This window comes from Eucyclogobius newberryi, unplaced genomic scaffold (assembly GCF_026437365.1).
Source record: "Eucyclogobius newberryi isolate DKJ021-1_F unplaced genomic scaffold, fEucNew1.0.hap1 SCAF_8, whole genome shotgun sequence".
NCBI classification, from domain to species: Eukaryota; Metazoa; Chordata; class Actinopteri; order Gobiiformes; family Gobiidae; genus Eucyclogobius; species Eucyclogobius newberryi.
Window position 1 is genome coordinate 29,173,308 of NW_027316500.1, and position 20,810 is coordinate 29,194,117.

At 41.9% G+C, this 20,810-nt stretch overlaps 1 protein-coding gene across 1 annotated transcript in view; it reads left to right on the forward strand.

Annotated features, from left to right (window-relative positions):
- The first annotated feature begins 13,699 nt into the window (after positions 1-13,699).
- Positions 13,700-20,810, forward strand: part of LOC140351366 (gamma-aminobutyric acid receptor subunit pi) — a 98,709-nt gene continuing 91,598 nt past the window's right edge. The window contains exon 1 of the mRNA XM_072437176.1: positions 13,700-13,750. The gene's annotated coding sequence lies outside the window, so the exon portion shown is untranslated. The remainder of the gene's footprint in view (positions 13,751-20,810) is intronic.

Sequence of the window (20,810 nt, forward strand, 5' to 3'; positions counted from 1 at the left end):
GATGTTGTCTCTACAGTGTTTTGCCATAAACAGTCCAGTATATTACGTATAATATATCACACTCCAGTATATTACGTATAATATATCTCAGTGCATATTTGCTCTGTGTCATCCTTGTTTGTGAAACTGTTTACTTACATGGCAATTGTGTTCATAGGAACTGTGGAACAGGTCGGAGTGATGTGGATTTGGAACCACTGACAAAGAGGTCCTGCCCGTCTGCTGCATCCGACACCCCACCCCCAGTACCTGCTGCATCCGACACCCCACCCCCAGTACCTGCTGCATCCGACACCCCACCCCCAGTACCTGCTGCATCCGACACCCCACCCCCAGTACCTGCTGCATCCGACACCCCACCCCCAGTACCTGCTGCATCCGACACCCCACCCCCCGTACCTGCTGCACCTACGACCGCCCCACCCCCAGTACCTGCTGCATCCGACACCCCACCCCCAGTACCTGCTGCATCCGACACCCTACCCCCAGTACCTGCTGCATCCGACACCCCACCCCCAGTACCTGCTGCATCTATGACCGCCCCACCCCCAGTACCTGCTGCATCTATGACCACTGTACCTACTTCTCCAGCCCCCGTCGCTTCCACGTCTTCCACCCCAGTAGGAAGAGGGAGTCGAATGGCAGGGTCCGGCGTGACTCCTCCTCATCCAAACATGAAAAGATGGAGCTGTTGTGATGAAGAGGACACCGGGCCCACAAGCAGGGGGCAGGTCTGCCCTTTCTCCACTTGGTTATTTCAAGTTGTTCTTCACAGAAACGATCGTAGCAACACTAGTGGACAATATGAATGCGTTCGGGTCCGGCCGAGGGGAAACGTGGACCGCTTTGACCGTTGACGACTTGTACTCTTTTTTTTGCCGTTCTCATTTACATGGGACTTGTAAAGGTGCCTGAACTAGAGCTGTACTGGAACAAGTCCAGCATATACGCTGTCTCGTTCCCTTCATCTGTCATGTCCATGAGTAAGTTCTTAACCATGCGCCGGGCGTTGCAGCTTTGCTCATTGGAGGACGATGAGCGAAACCAAGCGGTGAGGGGCACTCCAGCCTATGACCGCCTGGGAAAGATAAAGCCTTTTTATCAACAACTGAGCGCCGTATGCAAAGAAAATTATCATCCTGGTTTGAACATTTCCATTGATGGGCGAATTATGACCTCAAAAATAATGAATAATGAATCTGATCCCAAATCGGGCTATAAACTTTTTGTTCTCTTGGACTCACACACAGGCTACGTTTGGAACTTTTTTGTCTACGAGGGCAAGGCTTCTGGTACGGGTTGAGTTACGATTCTGTAATGTCTCTCGTGGACGTAGAAGAACTGGGGACCGGGTATCACCTTTACCTGGACAGTTTCTTCGCCAGCCCTCGCCTATTCAAGGACCTGTTGGCCCTACGCGTCGGCGCCTGCGGCCCCGTCCACCTGAACCGAGACGGACTTCCGAGAACGACCGCAAACAATTTCGCCAAGAACGAGGCGCGAGGGAGCATCAGGTGGATGCGCGATTCCGACCTTCTCTTCCTCAAGCGGAAAGGCACGCGGAACCTCGTGATGTGTTCCACCGTCCACGCTGCGTCCGGCGGACAGAGAGAACGCGGCGGCGCATTGTCGTTACCGGCGGCCATAACGGATTACGACGAACTCATTGAGGACATCGATCTCTCTGACTCCATCCCCAGTAACTGCATTCTTCGCCTCACCCGCAAGTGGTATCGGACTTTTTTTGACCACTTCCTCGACATCGCCGTCGTCAACGCCTTCGTTCTGTACAAAGAGGCGCACTCGGACGACGCCCAGCATGAGTTCAGGGCAAAACTGGCGACTGAACTTTCAGAGGCAGGAAGTCGCTCCGCCGCCACAAACGGCGCTCCGGGCCCGGCATCGAACGGACATTGGCCATTCTTCTTTTCCGACGCCCCGAACAGTCTGGCCGCCGGCGCTGGGGATCAAAGACCGTGCCGACTGTGTCACAGGGAGACCACCGTTGGCTGCAGGGGGTGTGACGTCCCGCTGTGCTTAAAGCCCCATCGAAACTGTTACAGCCCGCGGCACGACGGCATTTTTTTCAACAGATAATTTGCTTTTGCACTAGTATATTATCATTGTGCGCCCTAACGTGGGTTTGTGGGTGGGTGTTTTTGTGAACAGTTCAAAGTTTTGCATTATTTTTTTTTTTTTTTTTTTTATCTGAATAAAAACAGTGCGAGTTATTGAATTTGTTGTTTGTTTCGTCTCTTATTCAAGGTTCTGTTAGGAAATGTATGGTTACACTGCTAAAAATGCTTCCCAAACATCCACATTTATTTTTTATGGTCATAGAGTAAACCAGTTTGGCACAGTTGGAACATATTTGGATATAAAAAGGTCAACAGCACCAAAATGCCTGAAAACTAAAGGTAAAGTACCGTGAATATCATAAACGCATAAGTCTGTCTCGCTTTGGACAAGTCGGTGTGATCCCTCGTTCAGAAAGGAATTATTGTCAATGTCTTTGGATTCAGTGCAATATAAAACGATGAACAAGTCAAAAGAGGAATAATTTAAATCTACTATTGGATAAGAATAACGATAAGATATCATTAAAAATTAACCCACATTTTAGAGTAATCTGATGAATTAAAAAAATCTAAATCAAATGTATTGTTATACCTTCTACAAGTCAGATTTCAGAATGTAATTTCACCATTTTATTGTGCAGACATTTTCGAACGACTCCTTTCAAAATGGGGCGACAAATATAGATGAATGTGCACCAGCCAAAAAATACATAATAGAGAAGAAAAAATCATAAGTCGCACTGGAGTATGAAATGCAGTTTTCAGTGTGAAAATAACAAATAATAGCACATATAAGTCGCTCCCGAGTATAAGTATATAAGTATAAATATAAGTATATGTCGTACCCCGGCCAAAACTATGAAAAAATGTGCGACTTATAGTGTGGAAAATACGGTACTTTAAATGATAGTCAAAAACGCTACAAAAAGAGCCAGTTAAAACAAAAAGTGGAAAAAAATATGCTGTAAACTCTTAAATAAAGATATACAGTGATATTTATGTACTTTTGTGATCAATTAAACCTGAATTCATGAGTTTGATTACACATTTTGACACTTTTATTTTGGATTGACTAAATATCGCCCAAATACCCCTAATTCTTAGTGTAAGTGCGTTCGCCTTTGTACTGATCTGACCTGTAACTTCAGGCAGCCCCATCTTCTTGTCTCTGTCGATACATAGGTTTAATGCCATACTGTGGAACATTCTGAGCAAGAACGCATAAGGAAAATAAGAAAAGATACGGCCAAATCTGTAACTTCCTCACACATGAAGATAAATACCGTATTTTCCGGACTATAAGTCGCACCTTTTTTCATAGTTTTGACCGCGGTGCGACTTATATTTATACTTATATACTTATACTCCGGAGCGACTTATATGTGATATTATTTGTTATTTTCACACTTGCAACCGCATTTCATACTCCAGTGCTACTTATATATGTTTTTTCTTCTCTATTAAGCATTTTTTGGCTGGTGCGACTTATAGTCCGGAAAATACGGTATTACAAATGTGTTACTCACTGCAGCCGAGTACATATGTGAAGTGTCAATAATGTCAGGAAAATATAGATGTAAGTAAAGTAAATATGATGAAGTACTCAATGTTTACCTCCCTCTCCTTTTATTTTTGGTAGAAAAGTGACTGACTTAAAGGTGCACTGTGTCACTTTCCTGGGGAGGGTCACCTGATAGTTTTCATGGAGACGTTATTACACTGCGTCTGAATGACCAGGGCGTTACCACGGCTTCACAACACTATTGTCTGGTCATTCAGAAGCTAATCGGGCACTCGAGGATGTGGACGGCCCATTAAAGGGTCGTTAGGGTTCCAAAACGAGAAGTTACAAGTCAAACTGTCCAGATGATCACAACAATGGACCACTGCTGGACGAATGAGGGATCACACAGAGTTGCTTATGTCCAGCCTTGCCTTTTCACAGATCTGACGTGTAACCCGGCGCTGTGGTGTTTAAAGGCACAGTGTGGAACAATTCAGGCAAAGCAATAACGATAAGCGGCGTTAGTTTAATGGTTTTTGCGCTCGCCAGGCACTTGACTTTGACATTTTGGATTGATTTATGATATTGACAATAATGCGAGGTGCAATAATTAACTTATTTCAGTGATAAATGTATAGCAGCAGCAGCAGCAGCAGTAGATTATACGAGACATAATCAATAGTGATGGCCGGATTGATACCAAATATAAATGTATAGATACTGACAGAGGTACTGAAAAGTATTGATACTTCGAAATAATGATAATGTCTCTTATTTTGTTCAAATGTGTGTAATACATGGTTTATCTTTTTGATTTAAAAGTTCAGGCTGAGGTTAAAAGAAAACAACAAAGTCAAATTGTTCATAGTCGAGACGTTTAATGCATTTAGTACAACAATAACATTTGCCTATGAAATAAATAGTCAGTGTTATCGCTCATCACGAAGAATCAAACTTGCAGCTGTTCTGTCGTCTGCTATGCTAATGCTAATGCTCATTATAATGCCTTCTTTAAATATAAAATGAGTCCTCTCTGATCGTTCGTCCCCAGTGAAGCGCGGTGTCGCCGTTTATGACTCAACTTAGTCTTTTTTTAATGTGTTTCCAAGCAGCATGCGACGATAATCACTGAGAATGCTCATTTGGAAGGGACGGGACATGTTTATGAGTTCAAGATGCTCAAAGTGCTCCAGAGCTCACTCCCCGAGCTCGGTGCAGTACATTTGTCGGATCTTAAACTATAAACTACCGGGCAGTACACTACATTAAGTTAATGTATTCTCTATTGATTTAATTTGAGAGACGCTCGCTCGTTTGAACGGCTCCTTGACGTGAACCATTTGAACAGGATCTCATTGTTCAAAAGAGGCATATCTTCATCTCTGAAATGTTTTTTTCTAATTTGAGACTGCTTTATGTTGGACCAACACAAGAAACGGCACAGAAGCAAAGTATTAAAATATTTATCTTTATAATAAAAGTCTGTTTTTACCGCAGTGCAATGGTTTATTTGGACGACACCCTTTTAATCAAGCCTTGATCGTTTATATCTGTGGTTAATTCTTGGATAAAAATGACTCATGACTTTAGCTTCTGTCGTATAAATACATCAGGCCTTAGTTATTTTATTACTTGGTTTACGGATCCGCCGCACTTAGATTATTGATTTCTACAATATAAATAAAATAAATTATTTTCAATTTATCAATGCGCGCCTTTATATCGCAAATACACATTTTAAACCCGTTTACCACATTTTCTTCAGCGCGTTTTGCCGTGACTAGGTGGGTGGGGGAGGGTGCAATCTTAAGCGTTAGTTCTGTCCGTCTAAAACACGCTAAATCTACTGTTACACGCTCCTGCACGCCGCGTCTCCCCCCCCTCTCCGCCCGTAGTGCGTTTTGGGCAAACCCGGAAGAAAACATCTTTTGAAATTGAAATTATATTTATATTTTGTCCACCTGTGCAATATATTTAATTTAAAAATCCGTAAACCAAGTAATAAAATAACTGCGGCCTAAATACACAAAAACGAGCCAACATTATCATCGGATCCAAACTGTCTGGACCCCCAAAAAAACTAAAGTCCCATCACTATTACCAGTTAAAATACTTGTAAAGTTATTCGACATAAAAACATTTGCTGGAAAGGAATAAGTCCATATTTGTAGATGCTTAATCATAAAGTTGCTGTCGTTGTATGTTTTGCAGAATTACAGTTTGATTTAATGCTTGAGCTGCTCCCGGTGGATTTTTATGTTGTATTAAACACTGTCAAACGTTTGCATATGCTGCATATGCAAACGTTTGACTGTATTTAATGTAATTTAATGTAATATGTACGTGTTCGTGCTGACATAAGCACGCTCCGCACGCGCTCGCAGTCTGCTGGGAAACACTCATGAATAAAGGAGTAAATAATAATGAAGTGACTCCAACACTAATGCGCTAATTCTCTTTAATTGCAACCTACTGCATGTAATGGCATTATGGACTTTCCGCTGCATATTTTAAACCGTAGCTCGTTATTCTCACACGCGTTGCCGTCTCAGTTATTCCCACTGAGGCGTGTGGCTTTGAATGCGCAGCCAATCACAGGCCAGTATTTGACATTAGCCGTAACGTAACCGGGGAGTTAGCGGCAACAACGCACTTTAATTACATGTAACGTCCTTTAACACATTCTTCTGGGTTACATTGATTATGAATGGTGTTTAATCTTGTATTATTCACACTCTGAGCCTAAGTGCGTACCATATGAAAGCTATTATTATGGTATGTTTTTGAATTTTATGAATGAGAAAGAACGGGAACGTGCTCATCTTGGATTGTTTCAAATGAATGGATGTCTCTGCGATTGTACCCAAAGCAAAATGCAGATGTTTATATGTTCACTGTGCTTTATAAATGAAGCGGATTGGACAGGAAATGTGCTAAAACGTGCCTAGAATTGTCTTGATCGAGGTTTCATTATTGCACAATTAAATATACAAATTTAAAAATGCCAAAACATCACTTGATTCCCTTCTTTGGAATATTACACTGCAAGTTTGTGTTATTTTTACTTTTAATCAGCCTGTTTAGCATTTATTTTCAGGATTATTTTTGTTAGATATTATACTCAACATTCTGATTTATTATCTACATAACAACAATTCATCATCAATTTAAATATTTCTCTTCATTCTCCTCTCCAATGCTGCGTTCCAGACATCCTCGGAACTCAGGGAGACGTTTTCAGAGTTTGGACTAATAAAACCCAAGAAAGTGCTCAAATCAACCCAAAATATGGATTCAATGAAGTTAATTTATCATCCCGGACAGTGTTTTTACATCTTTAAGTTATACGTCGACATTTGAAAGTAAATTTTTGCTTTTGTTGACGTTAGCTCCGCGTAGACGTTAGCATCATTAGCACGACAATGCGTTTCTAACTGCAGAGGCTCCTCAGCGGCAGCGCGGGTGCAGATTCACTGACAGCACAGGGCACTAAAGAGCAACTAAAGATGAATTAACACGTATTATCGGTATATTAACTGTCGGGTGTAGAACTTTTACAAACGCAGGCTTGGCTAACGCAGATTAACGCGGGGCTCTGAAATGTTTTGAGAATATACAAAAATCGAGACCATTGTCAAAGAAATGTCATGTCAAAACAAACTATTTAATTTTTTGGATAGGAAAAAGTCCTTTGTTGCATATAACAGGAAGCCAAAACCCAAGAATTACCCGAGGGGAAATCCAAGCACAATGAGCCAGTGCAGCTCAACGAGAGGACTCGTGCCAGGGCAGTTTGAAGAGACAAAGGGGTCCATCCTCTGTGCCGTTTGGCCCCGGGCCTCACGGTGTCCAGGGGCCGCAGGTGAACACTCTCACTCGCTCTGTCGTTTCGTTTCAGCTCTCTGAAAGTGTTTCTTCAGAGAGTCTCCGGCCGCATTTGGCGTAAACACTCGCCATGTATCCAGAGCAGCTAAAATCACACAAGCCAAACCGCCTCCAACCTCCACAATTTGCACTTCGCACTTGGTCAAAATCCCAGAATATGTTTTGAAATTGAGTTTGAGATTGAGCCAGTCGGCCACAAGAGCAGCCATAGATAAAGCGAGATCATGTCTATGCTCGCACTTGCAAAACGCAGCAGGTATTAGGGTGGCAGTATTGTATTCATGTATATTTATCCATCTAACAACCGGAGGGTCGCCAGTTCCATTCCCATCCATGCAAATAGCGCCGTTGTAGCCAAAGGTATAAAACACTTCAGTCACATTGCCCAAAATAAATACCATATTTTCCGGACTATAAGTCACACCTTTTTTCATAGTTTTGGCCGGGGTGCGACTTATACTTATATTTATACTCTGGAGCGACTTTTATGTGATATTATTTGTTATTTTCACACTTGCAACCGCATTTCATTCTCCAGTGCTGCATATATATATATATTTTAATTCTCGATTATGCATTTTTTGGCTGGTGCGACTAATAGTCCAGAAAATACGATACAACTAAAAAGTATCCAGTTTGTATTTAGTAATCTTGGAAAAGGTACTGGAAAAAGCACTTAAAAAATTATAAAATTACACTATTACTAATAAGATGCAAAAATATAACATAAATTACACCCTCCATCTGTTCGTTTGCTGTTGGCTCTAAACTAAAAACATAACCGTACTAAATGCTTCAAGTTGGACAAAATGCTCGGGATAATTCCTGGGAAGAGAACCAGAAGTGTAGCAGAAGTGCGCGGTGGGTTTAGCCATTGGCTCTGCTCCGCGCTCTTACATAATACTCGATTCCAGACAATTTGGCTGTGCGTTAAATTTGGCACAAACCGCGTTTAAATAGCAGCGATCTCGGAGGAGGAGCGTCAAGATCAAAGTAAGTCAAGTGTCTGGGCACAAGAACAAGTCTTGGCTTTGACACGGTGAGATTAAATTCATGTCAACGCACAATGACTAAGGTGTTTGGGCCAAAATCCAGCTGTGATAATTGTCAAGTGTTGTGCTTTAATGATGATTAAATTGTGTTTTAACTCAGAATAGAAACTGAATCAGATCTTTTATCAAACCGGCCAATTCATGGTTTCTTGGACTCTTATAGAAGTCATATATTTTGTATCACGTGTTTAGTGTTTTGAACGATGTGGAGACTTTAGCCCTCAATTCGGATTGAAATAGTATTACATCGGGACGTCTGTATGATTTAAAGTACCACACGATGTCTCTGCAGTGTCAGTGTTTTCCCGGACACTTCTGGAAACGGACTAGTTGAAACAATCTTTTATGTAAGATAAGATAAGATAATCCTTTATTGTCCACACATGGGGAAATTTCATTGATACAACGCAGGTAGATACAGAGGAAAAGGACAGATAACAGAATATAGGAAGTTTAGAAAATACTCTCAATAGAAGAACTCTTATAAACAAAAACTCCTATAGACAAAACCTCCCATTTCCCAACAAGGGATGGAGGGGAAAAATTAGGATGTCCGCCGGGATAACGTGACGATCTCCGGGTAAGACGATGGTTTTCCGCAGTTTCATGAGTTCCTCCTTTGTATAAACGCACCGGCGCCGATCCATACGGCGGCTGTGGCCGAGGAGCGCGGTGGGGCCGGGGGGGCTAGCTCAGAGCTAGCGCACATCACGACGACACAACGAAAAACACTCAATAAAGTCGAAACAAGTTGAATTAAGCGATTCCAGCGCGTGTCCCGATCGTACAACTAAAGTAGAAAAAATATTTACAAAATACAAAAGATAAAGCACATAAGTGTGAAAAAAGTGTGAAAAAAGAGCGGAGCGTTGCACCGGGCTGCCAGCTGGACCGGCGCCTTTGTGACGTCGTAATATCATACCTTCATAAGTTGAGTTGCTTCTTTTTTAGGCTTGTTTGTAGCTTCGATCACCTGTTCTGTAGCGTCAAACGTCATTCCTCATCACGCTGTTGTGAACGGCGATCTGAACCACATCCGTGTGTTCATGGTTCTTCAAAAAATAACTTTTGTGTTTTACTTTTTTGTCCATGAAACTCAACAAGAAATGCATCGTTAATGTAACCCAGGTTCTATGAGTTTTGGGCAGTACGTGGGCAGGTTGGGCTGGACTATTTGGGCCCGATCCAAACTCTGGGCCCGATCTAAACCCCACTTCAAATCACTGACATGAACATTCACACGGGATGAAAATAGCTTTTGGTTTAGCTGAAACGCAGTAGATAATATTTGGGGGATTTTAACATCCATGTGCACAGACACGGACGAGAGACATGGGACGAGAAACATGGCATTTGTGATTGGTTCGCGTTCACTTTCTAGAAATTGATGATGACATAATCTCAGATGGAGGGCGTTTTTGAGAGAAATCTTCCAAATCAAAATCCCCAAACGATGAACAATTTCGTGACATGTTTTGGGATTGGCTCCACAAACCTGCAAGATTAATCTCAATTCTTGAAGTCTTTGGAGTTACACTAACCCTAACCCTAACCCTGCACGACTTTCTGAGGCTGTTGTGAAAAAATAATGTCGCTTTTGTTTATTCGTGCTGACAGAGAAGACGTTGATCTTTGTTGCAGTTTTTGTTTCACGAGGATCAATCTGCAATCATAGAGATACAAACCATTCAAGAAATCTGCCATCTCACAGTTACATAACGAACTCTACCATAGAATCCTGACCTCAGTTGAACTATAGGGATTATAGAATGTTGTGATGTCACTTGAACAAAACCTATTATTTCAAATCATCCATCAGCCCACAGGTAAAACTAATCCCTTCGAGCGACCCCAGGAAAGGAATGAAATGTATTGTCTTCTGTAGAGTTTATGATCTGTCCTGAGAAGTGTTTTTAACAATGAATCCACGAGCCAACACGTAAAAACCGACCTTTACTGAGCCAGTTCCATCAGACTTTGCTCGTGAATCCCGCACAGCATCATTACCAGGGTCCTATTTGTAGTTCTACATTCGCACATGAACCAAGTGTGTGTTTTAGTTCCATTGGAGACACTAGTTTGTCTGGAGGCAATATTTCAATTTCCCGCTTGTCTTGTAAACCTGAAGAGTGTATATTTCGGTCGAGTGCCGTTGAGACTCTCTTTGACGTTCGACATCTTTTCATTAAGAGCTACATCTTGTTTTTAGAAGACCAGGTTTGAGAGGCGGTGTATTTGGAGTCACTTCAGCTGAAAGATGGCATTTATTTCAAAGTTACAGCTGACTATTTCAAGTAAAAACCTCAAATGAAAAGCTAGTCATTGATCTGCTCGACGCTCTGATTACATGAGGTGTTTTTAAGGCGAGACGGGTCAGTTTGCTCTCTGGACATTTAGGCTTCACGTGGAAACATTGTCCAACTCGCTTCTAAAGATGTTTAATCATTTAATTGAATCCTTTTGCATCCATATAACTATACCAGGTGTTGTAATGTCAAAGTTTGTCTTAAAATGCACCTTTGTCATGTAGACGCATAACGATCACGCCCTGAAATGTAAACGAAGTACACAAGCTCCCGAGATCACTATGAACGATCTGCTGTGACTTTATAAACACAAGCAGAGCAGCACTTTGCAGCTCTTGCCCGTGTTGAACAGATGAGCTTATATCACAGGACTTTACTTTATTTGCCATTAAAACGTCCCAATCGTTTCAGAAAGCGCCGGCCCAGATGGATGTAAAGGACTCTATTCTCAATCTGGCGTGTTCCCATGTCCAATACGGCATTGGCGTGTGTAAAAATCATAGCCCTGCATTCTACACAGCTGAATATATGCGTCATCATCTGTACTTTTTATGGCGCAGTCAAATCTTACTTTCAGCTCGGCATTAGCATTTGCAGCCCTGCCCGCGGTCCACAGCTTGCGTTTCGCTTGTTAAATCGTGAGTCTCTGAGGGATTTCTGTCGTCTTTATCTCACGCACGCACGGGCCGAGGAGTGACTCGTGAGGGCAGACGGTGCAGGAACAAGAGAAACTCCACGCTTTTTATTAGTTTCGGCTCGATGCGAAGACTAATGTGAGACGGACCGGCAGCCGAGTCATTGACGAGAGGTCGTTATCCCACTGAGAGAGTCCCCGAGGCAACGCGCTGCTCTGACTCCCAATACTCCCAGGAACAAGTGGAGAAGAGGGAGATTTACTTCAAGTCCTACTACCACTACTACTACTACTACTTCTACTACTCAACTGTGGTGCTACCACTACTACTACCACTACTACTGCTACTACTACTACTACTACTACTCAACTGTGGTGCTACTACTACTGCTATCACTACTACTCAACTGTGGTGCTACCACTACTACTACCACTACTACCACTACTACTACTACTCAACTGTGGTGCTACTACTACTACTGCTATCACTACTACTCAACTGTGGTGCTACCACTACTACTACCACTACTACCACTACTACTACTACTCAACTGTGGTGCTACTACTACTACTGCTATCACTACTACTCAACTGTGGTGCTACTACTACTACTGCTATCACTACTACTCAACTGTGGTGCTACTACTACTACTCTACTACTACTACTACTCAACTGTGGTGCTACTACTACTACTACCACTACTACTACTACTACCACTACTACTACTACTACTACTACTACTACTACTACTACTACTACTACTACTACTACTACTGCTATCCCACAGTGGTGCTATTGATACGTGCTATTACAAGACCGTACCCACTTTGCCTGTTTGGCGTTCTTTGTTTAGCATAAACGACTCCGCTGTGGTCGGCTGCAGAGCTCGGTAATGGATCAGGGCAGATGGATATTTTTGCTGTTGCAGAAAAACAAACTGTAAAGATTCCAAATAGACGGAGGAGAGAATTTGTGAAGCCCGCGAGCAGCGACTGTCTGACTCGCCTCTAAAAATGGAACGATTTAGTCCCCAAAACCCTGTCTGGCTTTAGACGCCAAAATAAAATGTCTGAAGCGCTATGTTTTATGTTTTACCATCTATGATTCTGCTTCTTCTTCTTCTTCTTCTTCTTCTTCTTCTTCTTCTTCTTCTTCTTCTTCTTCTTCTTCTTCTTCTTCTTCTTCTTCTTCTTCTTCTTCTTCTTCTTCTTCTTCTTCTTCTTCTTCTTCTTCTTCTTCTTCTTCTTCTTCTTCTTCTTCTTCTTCTTCTTCTTCTTCTTCTTCTTCTTCTTCTTCTTCTTCTTCTTCTTCTTCTTCTTCTTCTTCTTCTTCTTCTTCTTCTTCTTCTTCTTCTCTTTCTTCTTCATCTTCTTCTTCCTCTTCTCCTTCATCTTCTTCTTCTCCTCCTTCCTTTTCTTCTTCTCCTTCTTCATTTTCTTCTCCTTCTTCTTTGTCTTTTTCTTCTCTCTCTTCTCCTTCATCTCCTTCTTCTTCTTCTTCTTCTTCTTCTTCTTCTTCCTCTTCTTAAACAGCTGCACGTTAAACGATAAATTGTACATCTGAAAACACTGATTATTTTAGCATTGGACCAGTCAAAGGGTCATACTGCACAGTGAAACTTTAACATACACATTTTAAACCACATAAAGGTTGAAATATGCTGACTGAAACCTTCTAGAAACAAAGTGTATTATGTATGAAAATCAGATGCGTATGTGAGTTTGTATAGTCCAGACAATGTGATATGAATATTATTTAAATCAATCATTGCATGGATGTGCTTATCTGCCGAATTGTGTTATCTCAGTCCCTGCCTACGTCAAGAATAAAACTTTTGCACATAATTCTCCCAATACAAGATAAATAAAAGTATCGTCTGAACACATAACGGCATCGAGAGCAGTTCTATGTACAGTACTTGAAACATAACAGGCCTAATTCTGAACTTCTTCTTACTTTTGGCCGTCTAACGACTTATACATGACACAATCAAAGCAAAACTCAGTGGAAGTGTGATTATAAAAGTGCCGTTCGACCACATTTATACTCATTTTCTCCGTCACGTTCTGCGAGGAAGTCGGCATCTGCGTCGCGTTGTGGCCGTTGCTCATTGAGATGCACAGAAGCGCCGTTGTCAGGGCGAATCAATCACTGGTAAATGACACGTTATTGTCCTCTGTGCGTCTGTCGGCAGATAAATCCTCCTCCTGCTGCCGTTTCCTGTCCCGGTCCTTGCCATGGCCCTGTTTCTGTCCGGAGGCTCCGTCCTCACCATCCTCCTCTTCTGCAGGTAAGAGCAAGCAAAAACACAGCGTTGTTTGAACTATTTTGAACAATTAGGGTGTGGAACATTGTTGTTTGAGGATTAAGCAGAATATTTAGGCGTGTTTTGTTCAGTTGAGACGGAACAGAAAACATTGTCAGTGTTATGTGTTAAGTTTTTTGTTTTTATCATCCTTTCAAGCTACTTTTCCTTCATCATTAGCTCACTCAACCTTATGTTTAGAAAGATTCTAAGCTCAGAAAAATCCTGTTTTCACCAACCCCTTATCCCCGCCCAGACAGCCCTGTACTTACTTGTTATTAAAGGTATTCCACACATGACAATCCCAAGAACCAAGTCCCTATAGTGCATAGTTGGGAGTAACTACCCAGTTCCCGTTGCTTGTGTTCACACAGCAAAATGTATTAGTTTAACTGACTTTATATTTAATTTAGTGGGATTAAGAAAACGAAAGTCTTGTTTTTCCCTACTACTTCTTTTTTGCACTATAAATCTGCTCATACAATTCTGATTTTCCACTTCAATTAAACTGACAAAACACAATTTCCTCATTCAGAATTGTATTGTATTGAATTGCTGTGTCTATGTCATTTCTCTTGTGGATCAAGAATGTTTGTCTAAGTCTGAAAATTAATAAGAAAGTCCCCATTTCCCAATAAAGTTAGGTTTGTACATTTACATGTTACAAAAGGTTCTTGGACTGTTTGAAAGTACCTGCCCCTGAAATATACTGATAATACTGATGATTTCTGAGCCTTGGTGATGTAAGTAGAATTAGGTTTATTCTGTGTTGCAAGAGTTATGGACACACCCGAGCCATGAAGTACTTTATACATAAAGTACAAAGCTTCATACAAAGCTTCACAGTCACATGTTAATTCACTTTCACACTTGAAGACAGAGGTTAGACAGTCCAATAAACATTGGCACATTTCCATCACAAGCTAAAAAGGGTGTCTCCAGTCCCTCCGTGTGAATGGGCATCGAATAGGCCTGGAACTGAGAACTATAAAAGGTTCAGACCCAGGATCATTAAGAAATGTTTAAAAATGTAACTTTAGCATTTTTCAAATAATAAAAACACGCGTAAAAGGAAATCTTAGGGGCATAATTGGACCTTTTTCTATCTTTAAGCCGTCTTAGATCGATAATACTGTGTACAATGAATACAATTTAAAATCAAGGTACCGTATGTAATTGTTTATAACTAAATACCAGAAATAAAACAGAATATGTCCTCTTTAATGTGTGGTGGAGTGAGAGATAGTGAAGCGTTCCCGAGTCGTTCCTGAGTTGATTCCTTGGCTCGCTCTCTCTCTCTCAAAGAAGTGTCTGGGGGAAAAAGTGAAGATAAAGAGCCACCTTGAAACGCCAGACCAGAGTCAATTATTCATCACCTGAGATTATTGTCTTGTTAAACGCGCCTGTTGTTCATAAAAACAAGGGTTTATGGGGGACGTATGGATTGTTTTATGGAGATTTTGCCGTACATTTCACTTGACACCACACGGAGAGGCAGTCACAAGGGCCCCTCGGTACCGTTTGGCTCGGATTATTAAACGCAGACGGCCTTTTATGTTGTCGGTGTGTGTCATCTATACTTCAACGCTGATGGAGAATCCTGTCGGGAGCGAGAAGGATCCTGCTTCAGATCTTGAGCTGCAGATTCATGGTCAGGAAGGAGTACCTAGCTGGAGCTATGAATCGAGACTCAAACCGGGACTGAAAGAGGACCATATCTGAAATAAACAAAGACGAATAAGAACTACCGTATTTTTCCGGACTATAAGTTGCACCTTTTTTCATAGTTTTGGCCTTCAGCGACTTATATGTGATATTATTCATTATTTTCACATGACAACCACAAGAGGGCGCTCTAGGCTCTAAGCGACGCAGAAGAAGAATCTGCACTTCCTCTACCTCTGGAGTTTGTGGAGTTGTTTAGAAGTGACACAGAGGAAGAAGAATTCAATGGATTTAGTGATTTGGGGTAAAACTGATGCTTTGGTAAACTTGTTAGCATGTTCTTTATGCTATAGTTATCTGAATAACTGTTCATATGTTACGTTAACATACCAGACACTTACCACAGTTCTGTCTGTGCCTCATGTAGCTGAAGGTGTTAGCGTTAGCATACGTACACCTATTCACCATGTTCTCTCATCTGTTATTATTTTAAACTGCATTTATAGATGAAATGTCTGTTCTTGGTCCAAAAATGCGATTTATACTCCAGTGCGACTTATCGTCCGGAACATACGTTAAGCCAGAAATAAAACTGTGACTAAACTAAGCTTAAGTACGTCTCCACCAGCATTAAAACTTGTATTCGTGATTTAAATAACTGTAAGAAAACATTAAGCCTCTGTGTATTAATATCTAATTTAAACCGTAGAGCTATACCATGGTTTCCAAACGTCTTTACGAACCTAAACTCCAAAGGCCACTGGGTCGTCGGGCTTGAAATCATCTAATTTAATGTCGCACTTCACTCACTTCTGAAAAGAAATGAGTTTGATTGATTCTTGTTGCGTTGCCGTAAATCTTGCTCATCAAAACATCAATGGAGCAGGATTCAAGCGCATGAGAACATATGGCGTATTAACATTTCTATGAAGTCATGGTTTGTGCTCTCCTACGCGGCCGCACTGCGTTTTGCGCCGATATTTCAAGTCGAGAGGAAGAAATGACAGCGTTGTTGTATTATTCATGGCGTTTTGCGGTGCATATTATTCAAAAAGAGAATGAGCCATGAGAGAGAAGCAACGTTGAGATGGACAAACTCAAAAACATGGATTTGTTCTTTACACATTCGAGTTCAGTGCACGGGTCATGTGCAATATTTATCAATAGATTTGCTATTTATAGTGAATAGAAATGCTACGCTAGTGTTCCATATTAAAAGTATTGTGGACCTGCAGCACAAACGCATCGACCGTTCTCCTTTATAACCTTTGGCGAGTCATGCATAGAAAACTTTATAATAAACATTTCAAAAGGTTTCACGTTTTTATTTGACATTGTTTGAGAAATCAAGATGTTTGACTTCCATCTTAAAGTCATTTTCGGTCCAATTTAAATGGTTAGAACAGCTAGAAGATGACTTTCCTGAGCTAAACTTGGTTCTGCCCAAAGGTTTAGCATAACGGACGCTTGCCCTGCCCTGGATTTACTAGTTTGCCAATTTCACATACAAAGCCGGCGTCGTTAAGGCCTATTAAGGGCTGGTCGCCTCCCCCTCGGCGCTTCAGACCTCTTAAGTACCTCATTAGCATTGGCCTGTTTTGCTTTCTGTCAGAACCTTATCGTTCTCGTTCTCTCCCGTGAGACATTACTTTGGAAAGTTTCACCAGTACAAACGAAGCCCCGTGACTGTTGTGGTCCTGTACCTCACCCCTGAGTGCACGGAAGAGTACTTAGCGTCCCGTGGGCCTGGCTGATGTTAAATCCCTCATGTTTGCCTGTTATTGTGAGGCTGTTATAGACTGAGGGAGGGGAGGTTGCGTCTCAGGGTTTTCTGTCTTAAACAAAAAAAAAATCCTCATCGCCGCCACTTTCAAACAGTCCTGTCTCCCGGTTTACAATGCCAACCTGTGATTTATGGCTTTTAGATAGAGATGATTGTGAAGGAGTTCAAACTTTCTCCAATTGCAAGCTGTTTAAGGACACAAAGATCTACAAACCTATCAAGTTTCTGTGTGCTTATAGCTCACTGTTCAACTATGGTTCAGGTGAAAAGAAGTAGCCGAAATAAATGTATAGGTGAAGTCATTTGTTTGGCCTTTGCACGTGTCAAAGGTCAGCAAATGATAATACTCCTTCACAGGGCTCTTTTCAAAATAAATGCTTCAATGAACTGGCTAAAATGATTTCACAAATGGACAAATAATGTGTGATTCAGTAATGATAACACACGCACAATATACATCGGAGTGGTCCCATAAGGTAAAGCTAAATTCAGCATGTTTTAGACAGAGGTTTGGAGCGTAGAGTTTGATAGACTGCACTTTGCCCAGGGTCGATATTACCAAAACCGAGTCAGATTTCAATTATTTTCCTCATCTCGTAGTCGCCGGTGCCTGTTGGAGGAACTTCTCTGATAAATAGCGACTCCGGGTAATATCTGAAAAGTGTCATCAAATGTAGGTTATACAGAAGATGTAGAACTACCTCGGGCATGAAGTGAAGCGAGTGCCAATCCAAAAAGAGCCTGATAATGCCAACCAAATCCTGTGGGAGTTTGTGTGTCAGGAGCGGGTGATGTGGCAATTTCTCAGATTTTTTTAGTCTGTCGCTTAAACACAGACACAAGCCATGAGTGACAGGTGGATTTAACGGATCATAGTGAAATTTCAGAGCTCTCAGATGTACGGAGTGACCACATTGTTATTTTAACCTTGCCCAATTGTTATATGAACACACCCCTTATGTGAGTGCGGAAATTAGTCACACTACAATTGTAAATAAATTTGTAAAATGTAAAAAAAAAATGAATGAACATATTGGGCAAAATTGGCTTTTTTTAGGTTTAGAAGGTTAAACGTTAAAAATATGGAAAGGCCAGGATTTAATATTAAAGCATATACACTACAAGAAATTAGTCAATCTACAATTCTTAATAAATCTGTAAAACGTGAACAAAATAGAAAAAATACTGAACATATTGAGCAAAATTTGCCTTTTTTTGACATTTTAAAATGTTTTCCTTGTTTGATTTCTCCTGAATTAACAAATAATTGCAACGCTGAGTAGGTGTAGAAGGTTAAAAGTTAAAAAGGTGTAAAGGCCAGGAATTTGATTTAATATTCACTTGTGTTTTGTTGAAAAGAGTATTTATTATTTTCAAGAAAGTGTAGTATTGCATTTGTCATTACAGCAAGATAATGAGCACAACACAGATTGTCGTAAAGAAAAAAAATAAAGTGTTTATTATTAGTCTCTTTAAGCTATTCTCGCAGATGGCTGACACAACATTACGCCAACGACGCAGAATGTGAAATCCTCTTCTTTCTCACTAAATCTTCAAACTGCTTCCAAAACGATTGCCCTCAGATAACCGCGCCCGTACGCTCTGTGACCTCGCTGACATTGGGCAGAAGCGCAGTTGATCCAGCTTTAACTCGAAAGCAATCTCTTTGAATTACGCTCCGGGCTCTGACACCTTGATAGCATTGGACTTAGGCAACAACTGCTTTCTGTGGCTCGGTCTGAAGAATACGAATGCAGCGCTTGGATGGGGGAAAACTCAAGTCTGGATAATTGTAACTGTCTCTGATCTGATTACCTGAGTGCAGTCATTTAAGCTGCACTATGTGAATATTCTGGTCAGGCACCTGCTTGTCTCCATGGAGATCTTGTCTGCCTGAAACGTTCCAGGGAATAGCATTGAACTTGACCTTGCATCCACTACTGTGGAACATTTGGGTGTGTACCTATTATAAGATATTTGGGCTTTGCCTCAAATGTTCCAGGGTCAGCCCTATGTTCCCCGTGACCTATGTTCCCCGGTACTATGTTCCCCGGTACCTCTGTTCCCCGGTACTATGTTCCCCCAGTACTATGTTCCTCCGGTACCTCTGTTCCCCGGTACTATGTTCCCCCAGTACTATGTTCCTCCGGTACCTCTGTTCCCCGGTACCTATGTTCCCCCGGTACTATGTTCCTCCGGTACCTATGTTCCCCCGGTACTATGTTCCCCCGGTACTATGTTCCTCCGGTACCTATGTTCCCCCGGTACTATGTTCCTCCGGTACCTATGTCCCCCGGTACCTATGTTCCCCCGGTACTATGTTCCTCCGATACCTATGTCCCCCGGTACCTATGTTCCCCCGGTACTATGTTCCCCCGGTACCTTTTCTATGAACGGGGGAACTACGCTAATGCTAGCATAGGCTACTGGTTCAGGTTCCACATCCCCAATAATTGTGCATAAATATAGGGTTTACAACATAAAATATAGCAGCATATAACACAAACACTAACCCAGGTACATAGGTACCGGGGAACATAGGCACCGGGGAACATAGGCACCAGGGACAACATAGGTACCGGGGAACATAGGCACCGGGGAACATAGGCACCAGGGACAACATAGGTACCGGGGAACATAGGCACCGGGGAACATAGGCACCAGGGACAACATAGGTACCGGGGAACATAGGCACCGGGGAACATAGGCACCGGGGAACATAGGCACCGGGGACAACATAGGTACCGGGGACAACAGAGGCACTGGGGACAACAGAGGCACCGGGGACAACATAGGTCACGGGGACAACATAGGTACCGGGGACAACATAGGTACCGGGGAACAGAGGCACCGGGGACAACATAGGTCACGGGGACAACATAGGTACCGGGGACAACATAGGTACCGGGGAACATAGGCACCGGGGACAACATAGGGCTGACCCCGGAACATTTGAGGCAAAGCCCAAATATCTCAATGGAGACAAGCAGGAGACAAGCAGATGGTGGAGTAAAGTTCACCTTGTGCACTTTGAATAATGCCCAGAATCTGATTTTTCTAAGAGATGAACCACAAAGAAGGGACAAATTAAAACATTGCAACCCCAATAACCAATGTGAATATTGTACAAATCTCCCTGGTCGTACGCGACTGCTTTTCAATTCTCAATAAGAACTTAACGCGCTGTTGAGAAATACTTAAAGCCTGTGTAGGAATAAGGGGTTGATAAAATGCTAATGTAAGACATTCTCACCGTGGAAATGTAACCACAACTTTTCTTCAGAAGTATACAGTACAAGAGTTACGCACTGGTAAAAAGATGGAAAACCAAAGCTACTCTCTGATGTGCAGTTTCAACAAAAACTTTAACAAAGAAATATATAACGCGAACAGAAGAACAGCCCACCTCAGGCTCTGTACAGTTTTACCCTTTGTCTTTTATAAATGTGACTTTAGGCCTTGGGGTAATTGGCCGTGCATTACTTGACGGAGGCACTTTGTGAGGGGCTGCGGGTCGAGGCAACGCGAGCTCATAAAAGGTCAATATGGTCGAGATTTATCACCTATGGGGCACTACGAGGGACATGAATGGCCTGT